The following is a 7,037-nucleotide window of genomic DNA, read 5'->3' on the forward strand; positions in this document are numbered from 1 at the left end:
GTGTAATTTTGTTGGATGGAAGCACTACTCCGAGCATTCTGACAATTGGAATTATTAGGAAAGATTTCTTTCTTTTGCTAAGTCCTAGTTTTGATTGTTACCCTCATCACATATATTCACCAATTTCACAGTGGAATAATATATTTGAATCGTGAAATGTGGGTTAATGTTTGTTGATTACAGCAGGGTCATCTGGTTGTATGGCCAGAAAGCAGATTATCCATTCAATGGGTTTTTGGTGCAGTTTTGACACCACTTGCATTTTACTGAATAACAAATGTTAGGAATTTGATAATTATTCTTGTTTTCGTATCTCCTTCAATTGCTTTAAATTTTTAAAAATCCTATTGCAATGGTCACTAAAAATAATCAATGTGCTGCACAAATTGTGGTACATGTTTCTTCTCTCTCAACCAGGAGATTCCATTTTATGACTGCTATGTTTATTCAAACATCGAGTGTGATTATGTTGGATGGAAATCACCCCTCCGAGCGTTCTGACGATTGGAGTTATTAGATATGCAGTTTTCTTTTGCTAGGTGCTTCCTTTGATTGATACCTTTATCACTGATATTCGTCAATTTCACAGTGGAGCAATGTATTTGATTCGTGAAATGTGGGTAAATGTTTGTTGTTTACAGCAGGGTCATCTGGTTGTATGGCCAGAAAGCAGATTCTCTATTCAATGGTCTTTTGGTGCAGATTGGACACCACATGCACTTTACTGAATAACGAATGTTCGGAATTTGATAAATCTTCTTGTTTAGGTATCTCCTTCATTTGTTTTTTATTTTTAAAAATATTATTGCAATGGTCACTAAAAATAATAAATGTGCTGCACAAATTGTGGAACATGTTTCTTCCTGCTCTACAGGGAGATTCTGTTTAATGCCAGCTATGTTTGTTCTACTTTTGAGTGTGATTTTGTTGAATGGGAAGCACTACTCCGAGCATTCTGACAATTGGAGTTATTAGGAAAGACTTCTTTCTTTTGATGAGTCCTTGTTTTGATTGTTACCCTCATCACATATATTCACCAATTTCACAGTGGAATAATATATTTGAATCGTGAAATGTGGGTAAATGTTTGTTGATTACAGCAGGGTCATCTGGTTGTATGGCCAGAAAGCTGATTCCCCATTCAATTGACTTTTGGTGCATATTTGACACCACATGCACAAATTGTGGTACATGTTTCTTGCCTCTCAACAGGGAGATTCTGTTTCATGACTGCTATGTTTGTTCAAACATGGATTGAGATTTTGTTGGATGGGAACTACCACTCCAAGCACCCTGAGTATTGGAGTTATTAGGAAAGACCTCTTTCTCTTCCTAGGTGCTTCTTTTGATTGTTACCCTTATAACTTATATTCATCTCTTTCGCAGTGGAGTAATGTATTTGAATCGTTAAATGTGTGTAAATGTTTTTTGTTTAGAGCAGGGTCATCTGGTTTTATGACTAGAAACAGATTCTTAATTCCAAGGGTTTGTTAGTGCATATTGGGCACCACTTGCATTTTACTGAATAACAAATGTTAGGAATTTGATAAATATTCTTTTTTCCGTATCTCCTTCAATTGTTTTAAATTTTTAAAAATCCTATTGCAATGGTCACTAAAAATAATCAATGTGCTGCACAAATTGTGGTACATGTTTCTTCTCTCTCAACCGGGAGATTCCGTTTCATGACTGCTATGTTTATTCAAACATCAAGTGTGACTATGTTGGATGGAAATCACCACTCCGAGCGTTCTGACGATTGGAGTTATTAGAAATTCTGTTTTCTTTTGCTAGGTGCTTCCTTTGATTGATACCTTTATCACTTATATTCGTCAATTTCACAGTGGAGTAATGTATTTGATTAGTGAAATGTGGGTAAATGTTTGTTGTTTACAGCAGGGTCATCTGGTTGTATGGCCAGAAAGAATTCTCTATTCAATGGTCTTTTGGTGCAGATTGGACACATCATGCACCTTACTGAATAACAAATGTTCGGAATTTGATAAACCTTCTTGTTGAGGTATCTCCTTCATTTGCTTTATATTTTTTAAAATATGATTGCAATGGTCACTAAAAATCATAAATGTGCTGCACAAATTGTGGTACATGTTTCTTCCCTCTCAACAGGGAGATTCCGTTTAATGCCTGCAATGTTCTACTTTCGAGTGTAATTTTGTTGGATGGAAGCACTACTCCGAGCATTCTGACAATTGGAATTATTAGGAAAGATTTCTTTCTTTTGCTAAGTCCTAGTTTTGATTGTTACCCTCATCACATATATTCAACAATTTCACAGTGGAATAATATATTTGAATCGTGAAATGTGGGTTAATGTTTGTTGATTACAGCAGGGTCATCTGGTTGTATGGCCAGAAAGCAGATTATCCATTCAATGGGTTTTTGGTGCAGTTTTGACACCACTTGCATTTTACTGAATAACAAATGTTAGGAATTTGATAATTATTCTTGTTTTCGTATCTCCTTCAATTGCTTTAAATTTTTAAAAATCCTATTGCAATGGTCACTAAAAATAATCAATGTGCTGCACAAATTGTGGTACATGTTTCTTCTCTCTCAACCAGGAGATTCCATTTTATGACTGCTATGTTTATTCAAACATCGAGTGTGATTATTTTGGATGGAAATCACCCCTCCGAGCGTTCTGACGATTGTAGTTATTAGATATGCAGTTTTCTTTTGCTAGGTGCTTCCTTTGATTGATACCTTTATCACTGATATTCGTCAATTTCACAGTGGAGCAATGTATTTGATTCGTGAAATGTGGGTAAATGTTTGTTGTTTACAGCAGGGTCATCTGGTTGTATGGCCAGAAAGCAGATTCTCTATTCAATGGTCTTTTGGTGCAGATTGGACACCACATGCACTTTACTGAATAACGAATGTTCGGAATTTGATAAATCTTCTTGTTTAGGTATCTCCTTCATTTGTTTTTTATTTTTAAAAATATTATTGCAATGGTCACTAAAAATAATAAATGTGCTGCACAAATTGTGAAACATGTTTCTTCCCGCTATACAGGGAGATTCTGTTTAATGCCAGCTATGTTTGTTCTACTTTTGAGTGTGATTTTGTTGAATGGGAAGCACTGCTCCGAGCATTCTGACAATTGGAGTTATTAGGAAAGACTTCTTTCTTTTGATGAGTCCTTGTTTTGATTGTTACCCTCATCACATATATTCACCAATTTCACAGTGGAATAATATATTTGAATCGTGAAATGTGGGTAAATGTTTGTTGATTACAGCAGGGTCATCTGGTTGTATGGCCAGAAAGCAGATTCCCTATTCAATCGTCTTTTGGTGCATATTTGACACCACATGCAGAAATTGTGGTACATGTTTCTTGCCTCTCAACAAGGAGATTCTGTTTCATGACTGCTATGTTTGTTCAAACATGGAGTGTGATTTTGTTGGATGGGAACTACCACTCCAAGCACCCTGAGTATTGGAGTTATTAGGAAAGACCTCTTTCTCTTCCTAGGTGCTTCTGTTGATTGTTACCCTTATAACTTATATTCATCTCTATCGCAGTGGAGTAATGTATTTGAATCGTTAAATGTGTGTAAATATTTTTTGTTTAGAGCAGGGTCATCTGGTTTTATGACCAGAAATAGATTTTTTATTCAAAGGGTTTGTTAATGCATATTGGGCACCACTTGCATTTTACTGAATAACAAATGTTAGTAATTTGATAATTATTCTTGTTTTTGTATCTCCTTCAGTTGCCTTAAATTTTTATAAATCTTATTGCAATGGTCACTAAAAATAATCAATGTGCTGCACAAATTGTGGTCCATATTTCATCTCTCTCAACAGGGAGATTCCGTTTAATGACTGCTATGTTTATTAGAACATCGAGTGTGATTATGTTGGAAGGAAATCACCACTCCGAGCGTTCTGACGATTGGAGTTATTAGAAATACTGCTTTCTTTTGCTAGGTGCTTCCTTTGATTGATACCTTTATCTTTTATATTCGTCAATTTCACAGTGGAGTAATGTATTTGATACGTGAAATGTGGGTACATGTTTGTTGTTTACAGCAGGGTCATGTGGTTGTATGGCCAATGGTCTTTTGGTGCAGATTGGACATGACATGCACCTTACTGAATAACGAATGTTCGGAATTTGATAAATCTTCTTGTTGAGGTATCTCCTTCATTTGCTTTATATTTTTTAAAATATTATTGCAATGGTCACTAAAAATAATCAATGTGCTGCACAAATTGTGGTACATGTTTCTTCTCTCTCAGCAGGGAGATTCCGTTTCATGACTGCTATGTTTATTCAAACATCGAGTGTGATTATGTTGGATGGAAATCACCACTCCAAGCATTCTGACGATTGGAGTTATTAGAAATACTGTTTTCTTTTGCTAGGTGCTTCCTTTGGTTGATACCTTTATCACTTATATTCGTCAATTTCACAGTGGAGTAATGTATTTGATTCGTGAATTGTGGGTAAATGTTTGTTGTTTACAGCAGGGTCATCTGGTTGTATGGCCAGAAAGCAGAATCTCTATTCAATGGTCTTTTGGTGCAGATTGGACACCACATGCACTTTACTGAATAACAAATGTTAGGAATTTGATAATTATTCTTGTTTTCGTGTCTCCTTCAATTGCTTTAAATTTTTAATAATCTCATTGCAATGGTCACTATAACAATAAATGTGCTGCACAAATTGTGGTACATGTTTCTTCCCTCTCAACAGGGAGATCCCGTTTAATGACTGCTACGTTCTAATTTCGAGTGTGATTTTGTTGGATGGGAAGCACTACTCCGAGCATTCTGACAATTGTAGTTATTAGGAAAGACATCTTTCTTTTGCTTAGTCCTTGTTTTGATTGTTACCCTCATCACATATATTCATCAATTTCACAGTGGAATAATATATTTGAATAATGAAATGTGGGTAAATTTTTGTTGACTGCAGCAGTGTCATCTGGTTGTATGGCCAGAAAGCAGATTCCCCATTCAATTGTCTTTTGGTGCACATTTGACACCACATGCACAAATTGTGGTACATGATTCTTGGCTCTCAACAGGGAGATTCTGTTTCATGACTGCCATGTTTGTTCAAACATGGATTGTGATTTTGTTGGATGGGAACTACCACTCCAAGCACCCTGAGTATTGGAGTTATTAGGAAAGACCTCTTTCTCTTCCTAGGTGCTTCTTTTGATTGTTACCCTTAGAACTTATATTCATCTGTTTCGCAGGGCAGTAATGTATTTAAATTGTTAAATGTGTGTAAATGTTTTTTGTTTAGAGCAGGGTCATCTGGTTGTATGACCAGAGAGCAGATTCTCCATTCAATGAGTTTTTAGTGCAGATTGGACACCACTTGCATTTTACTGAATAGCAAATGTTAGGAATTTGATACATAGTCTTCTATTCGTATCTACTTCAATTGCTTTAAATTTTTAAAAATCTTATTGCAGTGGTCACTAAAAATAATAAATGTGCTGCACAAATTGTGGTACATGTTTCTTCCCCGTCAACAGGGAGATCCCGTTTAAATGCCTGCTATGTTTGTTCTACTTTTGAGTGTGATTTTGTTTGATGGGAAGCACTACTCTGAGCATTCTGACAATTGGAGTTATTAGGTAAGACTTCTTTGTTTTGCTGAGTCCTTGTTTTGATTGTTACCCTCATCACATATATTCATCAATTTCACAGTGGAATAATATATTTGAATAATGAAATGTGTTTAAATGTTTGTGGATTACAGCAGGGTCATCTGGTTGTATGGCCAGAAAGCAGATTCCCTATTCAATCGTCTTTTGGTGCATATTTGACACCACATGCAGAAATTGTGATACATGTTTCTTGCCTCTCTACAGATAGATTCTGTTTAATGCCAGCTATGTTTGTTCTACTTTTGAGTGTGATTTTGTTGAACGGGAAGCACTACTCCGAGCATTCTGACAATTGGAGTTATTAGGAAAGACTTCTTTCTTTTGATGAGTTCTTGTTTTGATTGTTACCCTCATCACATATATTCACCAATTTCACAGTGGAATAATATATTTGAATCGTGAAATGTGGGTAAATGTTTGTTTATTACAGCAGGGTCATCTGGTTGTATGGCCAGAAAGCTGATTCCCCATTCAATTGTCTTTTGGTGCATATTTGACACCACATGCACAAATTGTGGTACATGTGTCTTGGCTCTCAACAGGGAGATTCTCTTTCATGTTTGCTATGTTTGTTCAAACAGGGATTGTGATTTTGTTGGATGGGAACTACCACTCCAAGCACCCTGAGTATTGGAGTTATTAGGAAAGACCTCTTTCTCTTCCTAGGTGCTTCTTTTGATTGTTACCCTTATAACTTATATTCATCTCTTTCGCAGTGGAGTAATGTATTTGAATCGTTAAATGTGTGTAAATGTTTTTTGTTTAGAGCAGGGTCATCTGGTTGTATGACCAGAGAGCAGATTCTCCATTCAATGAGTTTTTAGTGCAGATTGGACACCACTTGCATTTTACTGAATAGCAAATGTTAGGAATTTGATACATAGTCTTCTATTCGTATCTACTTCAATTGCTTTAAATTTTTAAAAATCTTATTGCAGTGGTCACTAAAAATAATAAATGTGCTGCACAAATTGTGGTACATGTTTCTTCCCCGTCAACAGGGAGATCCCGTTTAAATGCCTGCTATGTTTGTTCTACTTTTGAGTGTGATTTTGTTTGATGGGAAGCACTACTCTGAGCATTCTGACAATTGGAGTTATTAGGTAAGACTTCTTTGTTTTGCTGAGTCCTTGTTTTGATTGTTACCCTCATCACATATATTCATCAATTTCACAGTGGAATAATATATTTGAATAATGAAATGTGTTTAAATGTTTGTGGATTACAGCAGGGTCATCTGGTTGTATGGCCAGAAAGCAGATTCCCTATTCAATCGTCTTTTGGTGCATATTTGACACCACATGCAGAAATTGTGATACATGTTTCTTGCCTCTCTACAGATAGATTCTGTTTAATGCCAGCTATGTTTGTTCTACTT

The sequence above is a fragment of the Schistocerca gregaria genome, unplaced genomic scaffold (assembly GCF_023897955.1).
Source record: "Schistocerca gregaria isolate iqSchGreg1 unplaced genomic scaffold, iqSchGreg1.2 ptg000378l, whole genome shotgun sequence".
Lineage (NCBI taxonomy): Eukaryota > Metazoa > Arthropoda > Insecta > Orthoptera > Acrididae > Schistocerca > Schistocerca gregaria.